The 18,274-nt window shown below is 40.9% G+C and overlaps 1 protein-coding gene across 1 annotated transcript in view; it reads right to left on the bottom strand.

Annotated features, from left to right (window-relative positions):
- Tafa4 (TAFA chemokine like family member 4) overlaps positions 1 to 18,274 on the bottom strand; it is a 212,181-nt gene that overhangs the window by 31,990 nt on the left and 161,917 nt on the right. The gene's annotated exons all lie outside the window — the stretch shown is intronic.

Below are 18,274 nucleotides of genomic sequence, written 5' to 3'. Positions count from 1 at the left end.
AATTAATAAGAAAGATGCAGAATACTTCAGAACTCTTGTGGTTATTTTACATTCATAATATGGCCTGAGAGATGTTGTTGAAGTAATTAAGACTGCTGATTGGTTGATTTTAAAGAAGCAGATCCCGGATTATCCAGATAGACACAATATAATCCCTTCAGCCCTTAAAAGTGGAAAGACTGAAAGCATGCATGGGCTTAACAACTGTTGTGAGCTTGCAGATGGAGGAAGCCATGTGTGGATGAACTTGAGACTTCTGTCTCATTAGACACAAATTCCTCAAATAGCCTGAATGAGGCTGAAGTTGATTCATCGCTACAGCATCCGTAACGGACAGCTGCTCTATTGATATCACGACTGTTGACATCTCAGACACAAGAGTCTAGGGGACAATCAGCCAAACCCAGACTTCTCCTCTTCTGGGATGAGGTGCTGCCTTGATGACAACTTGTTAGAACAGCAATAGGAAATAACCGTTCACCCAGATTTACCAGTGTGCTTGCGACCACACCTGATGTATCATTCATGATCTGTCTCACCTGCTAGAATAGACATGCACAGTTACAGGCTTCAGGACATCAGTGAATGTCTTCTAAAAATGACTCCTCATACAATTAGTTAGAACATTTTCTGGTGTGTGCTGTTGTGCAATATCTATACATGCAGGTTGTCCCAACAATGTCCTCGTCTCCCCTGCCCAGACGCTACTGAAGTAGCACACCTCACATCCAGCTGTTACATGCCATTCGCTTCCTTTAATCAGAATCTATTCCTCAAACTGACAAATCTTCCTTGACCTTGGCATTCTTAAGGAACACATGGCAGTCACTTTACATTTTTTCCTCTTTGATTTTTTTTAATAAGCTTTCTTCTTAGTCTCAAATCATTCGCTTTTAACCAAGTACCCTGACAGCGGCTCCATGTTCTCCTCACACCAGGGGACACATGATGCCCTATTATCCCATTCTTACAATGTTAGCTTTAATCACCAGGTAACTGTCAGGCTTCTTTGTTGTGAAATTCTATTTTCTCTCATTTCTATATCATTATTCCATATATTATTATTTGTATATTAATTTATGAATTCTGAGAAGCGAAACATTGAAACTATATACATTTATTTGCCAGTCTCCAATCCTCTGATTTTAGAACCCATTGATAATTTATACCTGAATCAATCATTAATTTGATGGTTATAAGAATGATTCTCTATTAGTATTCAAATTGTCCCAGATCCGCACAGGAGGACAACCTTTACACGACTGCTGTATTATTTTGACATGGATCTTATTTTAAACAATTTACTAAGCTTCTGGCCCACAAGAACATTCTAGGCATATCCCATATTTTCCCAGCTCTCCTCATTCCTCTATCCTTGATGACTTTTAGGAAATAGTCAGATGTAGAAACTATGTCCTTCATATATAGGCTTAGTCACTACTCCGATTGAGTGATTTGGACTCTGTTGGTGTACATATATACACATCCATGGACTGCATTTACACAGACATCATCAAGTACTAGTCACGTGTCACAAGTTCATACTACCCCCTCCTATACTGTTCCATTACGAACAGTTAACAAACATGACTTTCACAGTCCATAGATACTGGAGTAGAATGGATACCATGCTTGTCTTCATCACCAAGAATATGCAGCAGAAACAATGGCCTGGCAGGTCAAAGTTCAGGAAACTTCCATCCCTGATGGTCACATCCCTTACTTGGGGATGACTGTGGTATGAGCTCCTAAATTCCATTGCCAAGATCCATACATGAGCTTGCAAGCAAAGCCGTTCTAATGACCCCTCCCAAGAAGACTCCAGAGCTGATTTGTGTGACAACGGTATACCACACTGAACTAAAGATAGCCATTTTCTCTGCAACATAAAAATGCAAATGAGATTGGAGATATTATAGCCCTACCTCCAAATGCAACCACACTCAAGGTTAGGGATTCAACACATACACTGGACAAGGGCATCAGCATTCCAGCCGCAACAAGCAGAAAGTCCTACTAGATTATTAAATGATCCTAGAGAGGCTATAATGAAGGCAGCTCTATGCTTCATTTAGAAAATGGAAGAAATATGCTTTAATAACTTCTTAGAAAAGTTAACAAGTAATTTGGACCTCCACTAATAATATGGTTGGCTTGGTGCTCTGTTGCTGTTTGGATTACTATGCACAAACACAAGTGGATTATCTTCTGTTCAAACTTAGAATTGTTTCAGGCCTCCCTGAATGATCATTTTGCATGACTCTAGATTGCCTTTACTTATATGAACCAATCCATTGTACTTCCTTGGTTTAAAGACTTAATTTTTTCTTCTTCTAACCTAAGAGAAAATAGTACAACATTGATATTGCTTAAAATCCTTAGGAGTACCTACACTGTGGTATGTCAGAGAAGTGATAACATCTCAGACTTGATTAAATATGGCAGGCACTGTTGGGAGCATTTTACAAATATCCTGTGTGAACTAATAAAAATGCTGTGAGATAGGAATTATTTTTAGCCCAGTTTTACTTCTTAACAAACTATAAAAAAATTGTTTCACCTAAAGGTCACATAAATACACGACTTGCATTTGAATCTCATCAATCTGTGTAGGATGGGAGAAAATGGTGTTTCTACCACAACCATCCGCACAGCACATGTCAGCATCCTGCTGAAACTTACTCTCACTCTCAATGACAGTGTTTTTATGGCTCTAGATACACATGGTTTTTGGGAATGTGTGTACTGGTGAGACTAGACCTTAATCTGTGGTAAAAACTGTTCCATTCCTCTGCGGTCTCCCAGTATAGAAGATAAACACTCCAGAGCAAGGGTCAACATGAGAACTGCACACAACATGCATTGCACGCAAAATCACTAATTACAGTTGTTTGCCCTCCTCATGTTAGCACACTACATTGGGCAAGGTCTCTGGAGAAGACAGAAAGTTTTATGGTAAAAATAAAATGCCACAGGTCCCCGTGTGGTGGCAGTGGGCAGCAGGCAAGAGCACATGGAGGGCCACAAAGGCAGCTGAGTCCCAGGCAGGAATGCACATGGCAGATGAGAGAGAGAGAGAGAGACAAACCTATTAAGCCCACCATGCAGAGAAAGTGAGTATTTATTTAGTGGGTTATGGAGGGGAAAGGGAAAGCAGAAAAGGGGAGAAGGGAGAGAAGCAGAGAGAGAGAGAGAGAGAGAGAGAGAGAGAGAGAGAGAGAGAGAGAGAGAGGAGGGAGAAGTGGGGAAAAGTGGGGAGAAGGGAGAGAGACAGAGGCTGCGTTTTCTGGATAGAGAAATGAAAAGGAAAGACTTGCAGTCTGGAAGCAGAAGAAAGACCTGGTTGCCTCAGCAGATGGGGGAGGGAGTGGGGGGGGCTTGTTTCTTAAAGGGACAGGACAGACCATTATATTCCCATCTCTTTTTTATAATAAAAACGCGGGAGGTTAGGCACAACAGGTTAAAGGAATTGGGGCAGTTGATTCTCAAGACTGCTTCCTGCTTATTTGTGGGCATTATCTTGGGGGAGAGCCTGAGAAAGCTGGGTGCTGGTCATATCCTAAAGTAGCTGGTCTCTATGCTCCTGTCTGGTGTTTGTGGTATGAAAATGCCTGGTGTCTCTTACACCTGTTTAAGTATTGCCAAAATAGAGGACAAAGTTAAGTTTAGGGGGAAAAATTTTTAGAACCAAGGAATTGAGAAGGGTATATCTGACCTGTTTAAAGTGGATCCTTGAATTCAGCTCCCTGGAACTCATAAGAATTCTTTGGGTTTGTGAAAACATAAGTTTTAGAAATATACATTGTATAAACAGTAGCATATTTATATCAGAATGACTGTGACAGATATTTTTGCATAATGAAAAGTATCTTTAAGACTATGAAAGGCAGCATGAGAGAGATATTTGATAGTGTGCACTTGTCCTCACACCTTTATAACTTGTATTTGTATTTTACAAATATTTGATTGGTGAGGTTGTCCTTTTAAACCAGCAAAACCTCTCAGCTGTCAAACTGCATAAGAAATCTTTGAGAAAGATAAAATTTTATTTGAGTTATTGATTAAAAAAACAAAAGAGAATTCACTTGGTTGGCACCTAGAGCCAACCTCAAGATTCTCCATGGTCGCTGAGGGTCATGTTTTTCTTTTGATCTTTAGCCCAGGGCCTGCCAGGCTCCAAAAGATCCTGTGGGCTCAGAAATCTGTAGGAAGAGAAGCCTACCTTGACCTGAGCAGCTAGGCTGTCGATTCCAATGAATCTGTTCACTGCCGGGAGATCTTCAGTTTAGATGAAAGGCAGTTTTGCCCAGTGGTCAGCACTTGGCAGTTGAAATGAACTGTGGAAGGACACTGTTCTGTGCCCATTTGTCTTCTGTCTTCTTTAGAGGAAGTAGAGTGCTACTGCTAGGAGCCAACCAGTCTCTTTTTGTTATGAAAAGTCTTTTAATAATCAAATATTTAAATGCCATATTCCCTAGATCTCTGAGCAGTTGAGGACTGTTTACTTGATATAGATAAGTTATAAAATCTGCCTGGAGAGTCCAAGCTTGACTGTACTGGCTCTCAACAGATGATATTTACACTCATAAAAAGACAAAAAGAATTCAAAAGCTGCTTGCAACAGAAGGTTAATGGCAGAACTGACAATAGTAGAGAACAGCTGAATATGATTTAAATCAGAGATGGATTAAATATACTGTAGTTTTGTAAAAGACTTAAAAGTACATAGCAAATTAAAACATGAGACTTATTATTTTGTAGTCTGGAATGAGATACAATGAACAGAAAATTATAACATTTAACAGTAAACATAGTTGTATTTAAGTTACATGTATGTACACACACACACAGTGAACAGGAATTGGGTGAAGTAGATGCTTTGGTGGGCCCTACCAAAGGTATGCCACTGCACAAAACACACATGCAACAAAGTCAGTAAGAGGAAATCAGAGACAAAAACATAAGTAAACCCGGGGACCAGGCAGGTTATACCTTTGTAAAGATGTCGGGACTTGGTCACCTGACCTGACTTTCAGTTAAGATGGTGATAAAGTCATCTGACCTCAGTTAAGATGGTGGTAAGGTCACCTGACCTCAGTCAAAGTGGCAGCAGTCACATGTTGTATAGAGAAACTACTTTTATTTTTAGCCGGCGGAAATTTAAACATAATAACAAGAGAGACCTAGAGTCATGATCCCCTCTGTTGCCAAGCCACCATGCCTCAAGCTGCAGCAGGGAGCAAAGGCTGAAACTGAAAACAGCTGCCTCATGGATCTGACCAATCTTGTCGGGAACTGAAGCAGGAACAGTTTGAGGAAAAGCAGAGCTGGTGGGACACAAGCAGAGCATAGTTTAAGGTTTATACCATAGCTAAAAATGTGAAAACCTGCACAAAAATCCCCACAGGGCCTAGAGAAGAGCATCCTCTCTCTATAGGTGGAGTGTTAAAGTCTGACCAGCTCTAGTCTGGGCAACTCGGAAGCCAGAGAGGCATGAGGCTGCTCTGAGTGGTCTCTGCATATGATGAATGTGACTTTCGAGAGGCCCAGTTACTACTTCTGGAGCTGGCCTGTGTAGCTGAGCTTTTCCGATTCTGTAACCACCCAGGGTTGTCCAGTCATGTTTTTCACTACAGAAAGCAACCAGAGATGGATGTTAGCAAAGGGCTCAACCGTAGCCATGAAGGCTGTGGTTGGGGGCTGGAAGGGGAAAACTCACCACCGAAGCTGTTGGTGTGCACGGAGTTTGACGTTCAGACAGATAGAATTCAGAGCTATTGTAAAGAAACCTGGTTTTTAAGCCCAGGGTTCCATGTGTCATCAGCCAGCTCACCAGCAGGTAGGAGGGAACATGAAGAGCCTGGCCGAGTCACAAGCACCAATGTAATGATAAAAATAAAATGCCTCAGGTCCCCGAGTGATGGCAGTGGGCAGAGGGCACAAGACCACAGTGGGCCACAAAAGCAGCCGGGTCCTAGGCAGGCAGCCACACGGCAGGTGAGAGACAGAGACCGGTTAGGCACACCATGCAAAGAAAGTAGGTATTTATTTAGTGGGTTATAGATGGGAAAGGGAAATGGGAGAAGGGGAGAAGAGGGATAAAGGAGAGAGGCAGAAGCTGCCTCTTCGAGAAAGAAAGACAAAATTGAAAGACTCGCAGGATGGAAGCAGATAGAAGATCTGCTTGCCTCAGTGAACAGGGGAGGGAATAGGCAGGGCTTGTCTCTTAAAGGGACAGGACAGACCATTACAGAAAGGACATACACAAAGGAAAACTGTGAGAAGTTGACCATCTAGATACTCAGCCAGAGCAATTCTTCAGTTCAAGACAAAGGGCAGAAAAAGACTTCTAGGCTCAAAAGTAAATCAGTAAGGAAATGGTTATTTTTCCCATAGGAGAGTACCAGCCATTTTATTCCATCTGGGACTTTACTGGGGCCTGCACACACCGGGAAAGAAAAACTAGTTAGACTACAAACTCAAATGCTAACCTCATCCAGGAACATGCTCATCACCTGGAACAATCCTGAGCCAAGTATCTAAACAGCCCCTGGGGAAGTCAAGCTACCACAGAAAACTCATCGCCATGGACGTAAGACAACTATGTGTGATATATGGTATTGTAAGATGAAGAAAAGCATGAAGGTTGATACAAACTAGTGTCTTTTGTAGTAAATTACCTCTAAAAATGCACAGGACCAATGCCTGATATGTAACCCCACTAGGAAGACTCTATCAAGCAAGCTCTCTTCCCACAGAGTGAAGTTTCCTCTTCCAATAAAAGGGGAATATTCTCATGAGTGGAGCCCACCTGAAAACTGCAGCCAGTGTTAATAATGTAATAATGAGGGACAGGCTGCCTCTTCAAGAAAGAAAGACAAAATTTCTCTTAGGGGACTGAAGGGTTTGAGCATGGGTTAGGGAAAGAGAAAACTAATTCAGAAGTGGGGATTTTTCTAGAGGGACACTGGACAAAAAGAAAGTAAAGCCCACACCCTTGGCATAAAACCATGTCAATTGCTAGATAGTTTCCCTTCATGCTTTGTCTGCATGGGCAGAGGAATGGGTAGATATAGGGATTTCTAGTGCTTTTCATTTCACCCACACCTATGCACTATATACAGTGATCTGCAAGACTGTAGAATAGGTGGCTCTTTTTATGTATTTATTTAAGATTTCTGTCTCTTCCCCGCCACCGCCTCCCATTTCCCTCCCCCTCCCCCAATCAAGTCCCCCTCCCTCATCAGCCCAAAGAGCAATCAGGGTTCCCTGCCCTGTGGGAAGTCCAAGGACCACCCACCTCCATCCGGGTCTAGTAAGGTGAGCATCCAAACTGCCTAGGCTCCCACAAAGCCAGTACGTGCAGTGGGATCAAAAACCCATTGCTATTGATCTTGAGTTATCAGTAGTCCTCATTGTCTGCTATGTTCAGCAAATCCGGTTTTATCCCAGGCTTTTTCAGACCCAGGCCAGCTGGCCTTGGTGAGTTCCCGATAGAACATCCCCATTGTCTCAGTGTGTGGGTGCACCCCTCGCGGTCCTGAGTTCCTTGCTCATGCTCTCTCTCCTTCTGCTCCTGATTTGTACCATGAGATTTATGTCCGGTGCTCCAATGTGGATCTCTGTCTCTGTCTCCTTTCATCGCCTGATGAAGGTTAATATTCAGGAGGATGCCTATATGTTTTTCTTTGCATTCTCTTTATTTAGCTTCTCTAGTATCATTAATTATAGGCTCAATGTCCTTGGTTTATGGCTAGAAACCAAATATGAGTGAGTACATCCCATGTTCCTCTTTCTGGGTCTGGCTTACCTCACTCAGGATAGTGTTTTCTATTTCCATCCATTTGCATGCAAAATTCAAGAAGTCCTTGTTTTTTACTGCTGAGTAGTACTCTAATATGTATATATTCCATACTTTCTTCATCCATTCTTCCATTGAAGGGCATCTAGGTTGTTTCCAGGTTCTGCCTATTACAAACAATGCTGCTATGAACATAGTTGAACATATACTTTTGTTGTATGATAGGGCCTCTCTTGGGTATATTCCCAAGAGTGGTATTGCTGGGTCCAGGGGTAGGTTGATTCCGAATTTCCTGAGAAACCACCACACTGCTTTCCAGAGTGGTTGCACAAGTTTGCTTTCTCACCAGCAATGGATGAGTGTACCCCTTTCTCCACAACCTCTCCAGCAAAGGCTATCATTGGTGTTTTTTATTTTAGCCATTCTGACAGGTGTAAGATGGTATCTTAAAGTTGTCTTGATTTGCATTTCCCTGATCGCTAAGGAAGTTGAGCATGACCTTAAGTGTCTTTTGGCCATTTGAAGTTCTTCTGTTGAGAATTCTCTGTTCATCTCAGTGCCCCATTTTATAATTGGGTTGATTAGCCTTTTACGGTCTAGTTTCCTGAGTTCTTTATATATTTTGGAGATCAGACCTTTGTCAGTTGTGGGGTTGGTGAAGATCTTCTCCCAGTCAGTGGGTTGCCTTTCTGTCTTAGTGACAGTGTCCTTTGCTTTACAGAAGCTTCTCAGTCTCAGGAGGTCCCATTTATTCCATGAGGCCCTTAATGTCTGTGCTGCCTAAGTTATACGTAGGAAGTGGTCTCCTGTGCCCATGTGTCGTAGAGTTCTTCCCACTTTCTCTTCTATCAGGTTCAGTGTGTTCGGACTGATGTTGAGGTCTTTAATCCATTTGGACTTGAGTTTTGTGCATGGTGATAGGTATGGATCTATTTTTATTCTTCTACAGGTTGACATCCAGTTTTGCCAGCACAATTTGTTGAAGATGCTCTCTTCTTTCCATTGTATACTTTTAGCTCCTTTATCGAAAATCAGGTGTTCATAGGTTTGTGGGTTAATGTCAGGATCTTCTATTCGATTCCATTGGTCAACTTCTCTGTTTTTATGGAAGAGGTGACTCTTGATGCTCTGTAAGACATCTTATTAAAATGAGGATGCTTAAAACTGTTTAAGTCATTCTTCTCCACACCTCTGAACGTTCATTCAAGGGTTGCATATTTTCTTTTCAAACAGGAAGACTTAAAATATTGACAAGGCTGTAAACTGCAAGAAGCCTTTTCTCACACTTTCCAGAATAGTTAATGTGTACAGCATTATTAAAGGGGTTTTGGTAATCCTTGCAATAAAAATTGATTGCTTCAGGATTGCTAGAGAGGGTGGATTAACTTTATCTGAAGAATAAATAGCTTAAATACATATCAGGATTTTTTATTATTAATATGCCTTTTAGAAAAATTTCAAACAGGGGAAATATTCATTTGTGCCAGTCAAAAAAGGCTCTTCTGTTGTGAAATGGCTAGACTACAAAGCCATGTGCACAACAGAAGAACTTCTTGGGGAGCATACTAGAAAGTCAGGACAGAGAGAGACCATGGACTGAAAAGGCTTCCTCATGCTAGTGTTTCCCCAGGATATTTTCCTGTTGAATCCCTTCTCCTCTTCCTCCTGCCCACCACTAGAAAATATACCCTCAAAGAGAAGTCTCATGCCCAGGCCATTTCCTCAGAAGATACTGATTTGATGCAGTCCTGGTCGCTGGGATTTCTCTCCATGGAAGCAGAACAGAGGAGAGAGACAGTGAATACAAGATTCAGGACATGAAAGCAGAAGCAAGCAGTGCTTCACCAGGGCTCACCGCAAAACCATGGCCAGCATTCCAATGTAGCTTCCTTAGTCTTAAATTGTTTACCCTAAGCCTATCCCAAAGTGAAGTGTTTATTCAAGAAAGGAAAGAAAGATCACAGCACAGAAGCAAAGACTCCAGTAGTCATTAGCTGGGTCTGGTCAATACTTAGGGAGACAAGTATCTCCCCCAGTCCCTCCAGATTCTCTGCTAGCCCTCCAGGGCAGAGAAATAAAGAAGGAAGTGACTTCATGTGGTAGTAGCAAATGGAAATACCTTACAAATGGTGGGGGTAGGCATAACATCTCACATACAAAAAGAAACAGAGGAGGACTTACAGAATCGGAAAAGCTCAGCTACACAGGCCAGCTCCAGAAGTAGTAACTGGGCCTCTCGAAAGTCACGTTCATCATATGCAGTTACTTATGTAGTAAGTGATACATAAGTAACTTAAACTATTTGATGAATATCATGAGATACTTCAGTCACCGTCATTTATCTTTTTAGCTATATTTACCTAATAAATAATTTTTAGAATTTCCTGTGTGCTAGCACATGAAAATACAGTGTCAAAGCAGACCACAAAAGAAAAGGTTAACTTCCTGTGGACCTTTTATATTTTAATGATGAAAGAAACAAAAACCAGAAGAGAGACAATTTAAACTAGGAAGGGCATAACAAGTTAACACCAGAGTGTTATGTGAGAATTCAAGGCAGTGAGAAAAGCTTCTCCCTTGTGACGTAAGCTGCATGAGAAGGGGAAGTGAGTGGGCAGTAATGAAGGCAGAATAGGAAGATTACATGGGGCTTCGTGGCTCATTTTTCTTTAAGAGGGATAGGCCACCACTTGAAATACTGAGCTGAGAATCACCTAAGATCACATACATGTGTAAGCACATGTGAGCTTATACACACACACATGCACACTCACACAGATACACACTACTGAGGAATATCAAATATACCTTTGGATGTTCGTGTGTGGAGCAGGGGAGAGGGAAGGTTTGACATTAAGACAAACATGTACTCCTATGGGGTGTTGAAAACATGAAACGAGGTATAATTTCCAAAGGGAAAATTACAGTTAGTAAATAAAGAAAAGAATCATTTCTATGTTAAGAGGCTCAATGAAAGCATTGCCTAGAAAAAGAAGCAAGATCGAGTGCTTGACGTGCAGGAAGGAAGCCCCAAGAACAGGGCTATAAGGATGAGAGGGTAATCATGTCAAAGTTTTTGGGAATCCAAAAGAGACAAAGATTACCAGGTAAAGGTCATTGATGACCTTGAGAGAAGTGGCAAGAAAGCAGAGATAGGTCTTGATTAGAATGGGTTTGAGAGCAAGCAGGAAGTGGAAAATTGCGTGCAGTCATGGCAATTTGAGAAATGGTATAATAAAAGAAAGGAGAATGGAATTCATCTGATAGTGTATAGAGATACTACCAACTGGGAGTGGCAGCTGTGTGTCTGCAGAAGGAGGGGGCCCTCACAGAGATGCTCGAGTAGCTAGAATGAACAGGCCGTCAAAGCAGAAGCACACCTGTGATATGAAGATAGGCAGCTCCCCCTCCCCAATTTTCTAGATATTGTCCTTCTGGAGAATAATCTATATGGGATGGGTCACTCTTGCTGTGTATTTACTAAAGATCATTAAAAGAGAAATATGCATACCAAGAAAAAAACCCCAACCAACAACAGAGACTATCCAGATAAAACTGTCAGTACCACACTATCTATGACATTCTATGATGCAAAGATTACATAAGGTGAGGAATGTATAAAGGCAATGAAAGTTATATTGAAGAATTATTTGAATACCATGCAGAACTATGGATTGTGTGGAAGATATAAGTCAAGAATTGGAAAGAACATCAACTAAATAGTTGATAGAGATTTGTTTAGGTGGAAAGGGGCTGCCCTGGGGAAAATAAAGGGTGTTGAGCATTACAGACATCTATGATCATAACAAAATTAATGTAAAAGGAAGGGCATATTGGTTTTATTACATGTCTCTCCCTGAGAAGCCATGCAGCAAAATTTAGTTAATGAATTAGACACCTGTGTTCCATTTCCACTGAGAACCTCCATCCTCTGTTCAAAAAGTACACTCTACTTCCCAACCTTTCTCAAAGAAAATGATGCCATTTACCTGGAGCACTCTGCAAGAATAACTATTACTGTTCTCTCATAGATTGGCAAGTAAATGTTTTTCATAACTTTCAAGAAAACTGTAGTAAGTATTTTCTATCATACATCTGTTTATTGCCTTAGTTTTATAAGTTAACTAAGCATTTCCCAAAGTTTACTATTTTTAATAAGTTATTTTTTCTTCTTCCATAATTCAAAATACTACCTAATTTTAAAGGCTTTCCTCCCATCATTTTTCTTAAGCCTATTGTTTCTACTATATTTTGCCCAGAATGCCATCACTTAAAAGACTGATTACTAGCCAGGTAGTGGTGGCACACACCTTTAATCCCAGCACTTGGAAGGCAGAGACAGATGGGTCTCTGTGAGTTCAAGGCCAACCTGGTCTCCAAAGTAGTTCCAGGGCAGGCTCCAAAGCTACAGAGAAACCAAAAAACGTGGATTATTTTTAAGATAATAAAGCTAATGAGATGACTAGATGCTCAGTGCCTATCAAGGAACACTAGACCTTAGGATGCATGGCAGGGATGGTTGTATACACATAAGCGGACTTTGTACTGAGTCTCCCTGCATTTGACAAGTACCCTACACTACCCACATGCAGTGAACTGTGTCACCCTAAAATCTATGTGTCAAAAACTCCCATGTGGCCATGCTTAAAGGACTTTGTAAAATGAATGCAGTTAATGTTGAGGCCCTAAGGGTAAGGTCCCAACTCAGCATCCTTGTGTTCTTGTCATATGACCCACTGAAGAACTCACACTATGTTCACAGAAACTTAAGGTCATATGAGCTTTCAGAAAAAAAAATGATGATTGCCAACAAGTGAGAACAGAGCCCTCGCTAGAAATCAAACTGTTACAAGTCCAAGATCCAAGGTCAAAAGTTGTCAATAAAAGTGACAAGACAACTCTAGTTCTGCAGAACTGTGATGAAGTAAGTTCCTATTCTTTGTGCCAAGCAGTTGAGGACATTTTGTTAAGGCAATTTCAGATACCTGTCACTTAGCAATTATCACTTCACAGGCTGAAAAGAGACAAAATGCTTCCTGTTAAAAGGTATCACGCTAGACACACAATTGAGCAAATCAAATCTCTTGGGATCACTAAGGTTCCTGAGAAATCTTTCACACTTGTTCCTATGCATGGTAAATTGGCTTTTTAGATGCTATGCAGTACACTGGGAAATACTGATTCTGAGTTAACATCTTTGTCCTAAACTGTTGGTAGTTCAGCCACTGTCTGCCATTGACCTTATATCAATATAGATTACTACAATACCGAACTGTATTAGAGAATGGCTTATACTTGAGAAACACATGTGCTCTGTCCCTCACTTTCAACCTCAGAAAAAAAGAATAGATGATTAGGGAAATACTCAGTAAACTCATACTTCTAATATGGTAGCCGGCCAAAGGGTTATAAATCTAGTACATGATATAAAGATATCTGTTTTTGATTTATTGAAATCTGAAAGCCTTCCCAATACAAATGTGTATGGCAGAGGGTGTTAACCATACAGAATTAACTAGAACCCACTATGAGGGTAAAGTCCCCAGTACTCCCATGCCCTCACGCTCCTGTTTTCACTGCTTGGCCACCTCCTAGCTCCTGTGAGGCTTTCAGCAAATGATTTCAATTTTTTTCACCTTGCCTTTCTTGTCTGAAAAATACTAAGCCAGGGAGTTGATGTGAGAATCCATGGTGACATGGATTAAAGGCTGACAGTGGTACCTGACATGAAGGAGGGACAGAGCTTAATAACAGAATGCTCATAAGTAGTGTTATTACTACACCCATAAGCCGGCTGAAGTCATCACGGACTTGGGCAGATTTTGAGATGAATAAAATAATAGGATTCGCCTTGTTCATTTTAAAATCCAAAATGGTTGAGTAGAAGTGTGGAGTGCTTGCTTCATCTACCACAAAGACATACAACAACAGGTTCGTAGCTCATCTTGAGGTAGACAGCCATAGAAGATGCTGGCAATCAGCAAGGGAGAGACTAGATCTTTGTAAGACTCAGGGTGTCAGGGAGCGGGCTCGAGAAAGGAATTTAAATTCCCCCAAAACTGTTACTTCACATCCACAGCTGAACACCAAAGGAAAGTGAGCATGAGAAAATCCCAACCCACTCTGTTAGTACAGACTCTGGCCTCTGAGCTTTGGGAAGTTTTCCCAGTCATCACCGTCTTGTAGCCCAGTTGATGGAACAACCTAGGACCTGCAGAGTAGTTTTGCTTTGAAGAATCTCACAGGGTCTTCCTGTGAACTCCAGTCTAGGTGTCATATATGATGAAAACTACAGCCCAAATTCATATCCTCTAGAGGCCAGATTCCCGCATATTCCCTCACAGATACCCTCTGTTGTATGGCCATTTCCTTCAAATTAAATCACCCCCCCCCCTGCATGGAGGAACACAAATAAAGCAAGAGTTGCAAACCCCATCCCCAAAGTTACAAAAGCAGTAAGTGACCCCTGGGGAGGGTACACCCCAAGTGGTCATGCTGTTTGACATCTGTTCAGGAGACTCCAGGGACTTGAGTTGTCTCCCTTCCTGGGCTACAGTTTTCAAGGATGCAGGCAGTCTTTGAGCCAGCCACTCTGGAAGTAACCCAAATACAATAAGGAGCTCCAATAAAATCACAGGATCGTGGAACTGGAGTTGATGAGAACTGTCATTTAGTCTGTCAGTGTCCAGTCTGGGATGAGTAGACATGGGTTTGTGCCTTCACAGGAAAAGTCACATGGTAAGACTGGTACCCAACCAGAGACCAAGAGAACCAAAGATGAGAAAAGGAGGGTGATGACAACTGTGGCTAAGCTTTCTAAGAATAGAACATCTGCAGGGCAAACTTTCCCAGTGTGGTATGGAATGGTGTGGCTTTCTTGGGCAGGGTTGGACTCCCTGAGGTGGGTGACAGGACACAACAAAAACTGTGCTGTCTGACCATGGAACACACCTGCGAGGAATCCAAAGAAGATAATCTTCTGTTTGGTGATGTAGAAGTGTCATATATCAATCTGTTGATTTCATTGGTTAAGTAATAAAGAAACTGCTTGGCCCTGATAGGTTAAAACATAGGTGGGAGGAATAAACAGAACAGAATGCTGGGAGGAAGAGGAAGTGAGCTTAGAGGCTATGCTTCCCACTCCAGGGCAGATACGATGAACTAAGCCGCCAGGTCAGACGTGCTGAATCTTTCCCGGTAAGACAGGTGCTACACAGCTTATTAGAGATGGGTTGATCTGGATATCAGACTTAGCCAGTAAGGGCTACAGCTAGTGGGCCAAGCAGTGTTTAAATGAATACAGTTTGTATGTTGTTATTTCTGGTGTAAAGCTAGCCATGCGGGAGCCAGGCGGGATGAAAAGCAGGCCCTCAGCTCCCACTACAGTTTGGTATGAAGGATGACAAGCATTCTTCATAAATGGAGCCGCCATTTGAGTATGGGGCTGTTCCTACAACCCCTGGTGTTCTAGAGAATGCGGTGTGACTCCTGAAAGGACTGTATTTGAGATAGAATCAGAAGCCTACTCTGGTGCCAACTGTGTGGCCTTTGTTATAAGAGGCAGCTAAGGCTCTCTGTCTTCTCAAAGGGAACATGCCTGCATAAAAGAGAAAGCACAATGGTAACATGGTATGTGGATATCACCGACTGCATTTGCCTCTGATTTACCAGATGTTGGAAAGAAGGGTATTAAATGGAGCTGTTGGCTTGCAGTTCTTCATAGCTTGGCAGGATGGAAAGGAAAATTAGATCTGAGCTAAGAATCCCTTCTTAGAATCTAAAAAATTCTCTTTGGAACTCATGGAAAAAATCAGAGTGGAGAGGAAGAGAATATAGTGGAAGGGATGGAATATGCCTCTCAGATCCAACCTGTAGTAGAAATGAATGGGGAAAGCCATGATTCTTCCTGCAGACAGGGGTCTTAATAAGGGCCTAATGCAAGAACCTAGGGCAATCAGCATCAGCTTTGGGAATGGAGAAACTTTTAAGCAACTACAAGAACTGAGAAAGATTTTTAGGCAAACAGTGAAACAGTCCCTCAGAGTCTGGCCCTTGAGGCTGTGGAGCATGGTGATGAATGAGACATTCTGAGTGCTGTGGAAGCAGGCAAACTGAGGGATTTAATTACCCATAGTCCTTGAGCAAAGGGGCTTATGAGCCATTAGGGACATCTGGCTATGGCCAGAATGATAACCCTGAATACCAAGGGTTAAAAGGTAACAAAGAAAGGACAGGGATTACCTAGACAAGCAGGCATGAGAGAGATGGTTTTTGACGACCAGTTCATCAGGCCCAATAGGACAGTGGTCACAGATGGATTAAGACACTGACTTAGCAGACACCTTGAGACTTGTTTGAAACTTTAGAAAGTTTGCTGAGCTCCATGGTAGGATATGATCTTGATGAGGTAGAGAGAGACTCTGGAAAATCTGAATGAATTAGGCTGGCATAAAAGTCTGGTTTGAAAAGTGCAAAAGAAAGAAAAAGAAACGAAGGAAGGAAGAAAGAAAGTGAAGAGTCTGTCCAAGTATAGAGTTTGAATGAAAATGTACCCCAAAGGCTCATATATTTGAATGCTTAGTCACCAGGGAGGAGCACTATTTGAAAGGATTAGGAGTGTGGTCTTGTTGGAGGAAGTGTATGACTTGGGATGGGCTTTGAGGTTTCAAAAGCCCATGCCAGGCCTAGTATCTCCCTCTCCATCTGCAGATCAGGATGTAGCTCTCAACTACTTCTTCAGCACCAACCTGCTGTGCTTCGGCCATGCTCCTGCCATGCTCCCACCGTCCTCTCCTCCATAATAGCAATGAACTAAACCTCTGAAACTGTAACGAATCCCCCAATGAAATGATTTCTTTTCTAAGAGTTGCCTTGGTCCTGGTTTCTCTTCACAGCAATAGAATAGTGGCTAAGACACCAAACTACTCAAAAGCAAAATGTCAAGATTTGTATTGAGTCACAGTTTTAAGGAAAACACAGAAACCAATTGCTGTGGGTTTCTAGAAGGTCTTAAAGCCTGGGTAACAGTTTTAAAAATTAAAATAATGATAAAATAGTATAAGTGAGAAAGACTAAGCATGTCTGAAGTATGAGCAACAATCTCCCAAAATGTGTTGTGTACATTTCTCACAGGAAAGGGATCATTTCAACAAGGTAAAGCAATTTAAATATATAGTCAACTGACATCAGAGAATTTTTAAAAACCAAATACAATTAGCCTTAAAGACAGAGGTCAGAGATAATCAAGTAATAGTTGGTCACTGGGATATCTGACTCTCACCAGTGTATATATCCTCCATAGCAAAAAGTAAGTTTAAAAAACCAAAAAGGTCAACCAAAGAGCATCAGACTCAAGTTACACTATAGATCACATGTGTTCAATTTACATTCCCTCATATCTGAACACATACACACCTACACGTTGGTAAAACGAAACCATGGAGATATAGAAACCCAAAAAGACTGATAAGTAGTGGCAAAATAGAATTAGTAATTTTAAAAAAGGAAACCTTGTAACAAAGAAAAGGTAGGTATCATTCACTGATGAGTTCTACCAAGATTTTAAAAGAGAAACTAACACTGATTTTTTTCAAATTATTCTGAAGAATTTGAAAAGAAAGAATTCTTCCAACTACATTCTATAAGGTCAGAATTGAACACACAAAAAATAAAAACACAATAAAAATTATAAAATATAAATTATTATTACTGATGAATATATGTACAAAAATACTCAACAAATGGCTGTCAATCAAATTCAACAATGGTATATCAAAAATATAATTCACTATAATCAAGTGGAACTTTATTTCAGGAATACAAGGATGGTTCAACATATGACCTCACGAATGTATCACATCAACATCTGACTGTCTCAGAAGATGAAGGAAAATTATTTGATCAAAGCCACTACACAATAAGAAAAAATATTTAAGCAAATTAAAGATGTAAATATCATGTTCTAACCTATTTTAGGCTATATCTGAAAAAACCATAACCAACATAACAGTGTGTAGGAAAAGCTGAAAATGATTCCTCTAGTATCTGAAACAAGAATAGGTTGTAAATGGGCTCACTGCTGTTACTGAATCTAATAATAGAAGGTTTAGCCTGGACAATAAGGCAAGAAAAAAAAAACAAGCCAATGTATACATACAAGAAAGAAAAAAATCAAAATCAAAATACCCTCTTTTGCACAAGTTATGATTCTCCACATAGAAAAATCTTAAGAATCCACTAGAAGATACTTAAACTGATAAATTAATTCATTAAACTTTGAGAATATAAAATCAACAAAACAAAAACAGCAGCATATGAACAAGTTATAGACTAATAAGAAAGAAATCATTAAATGAATTACATCCCAAATAGTGACAAAATAAGTAGGAATTGGTTTAACCAAAAGGGCAAAAATCATTACAATAAATATTTGTAGTGGGGAGGCAGAGGCAGGCAGATCTCTGGGAGTTTGAG

This window comes from Microtus pennsylvanicus, chromosome 8 (assembly GCF_037038515.1).
Source record: "Microtus pennsylvanicus isolate mMicPen1 chromosome 8, mMicPen1.hap1, whole genome shotgun sequence".
In the NCBI taxonomy this organism is placed as follows: Eukaryota; Metazoa; Chordata; class Mammalia; order Rodentia; family Cricetidae; genus Microtus; species Microtus pennsylvanicus.
This window is presented reverse-complemented; position numbering and strand designations above follow the sequence as displayed.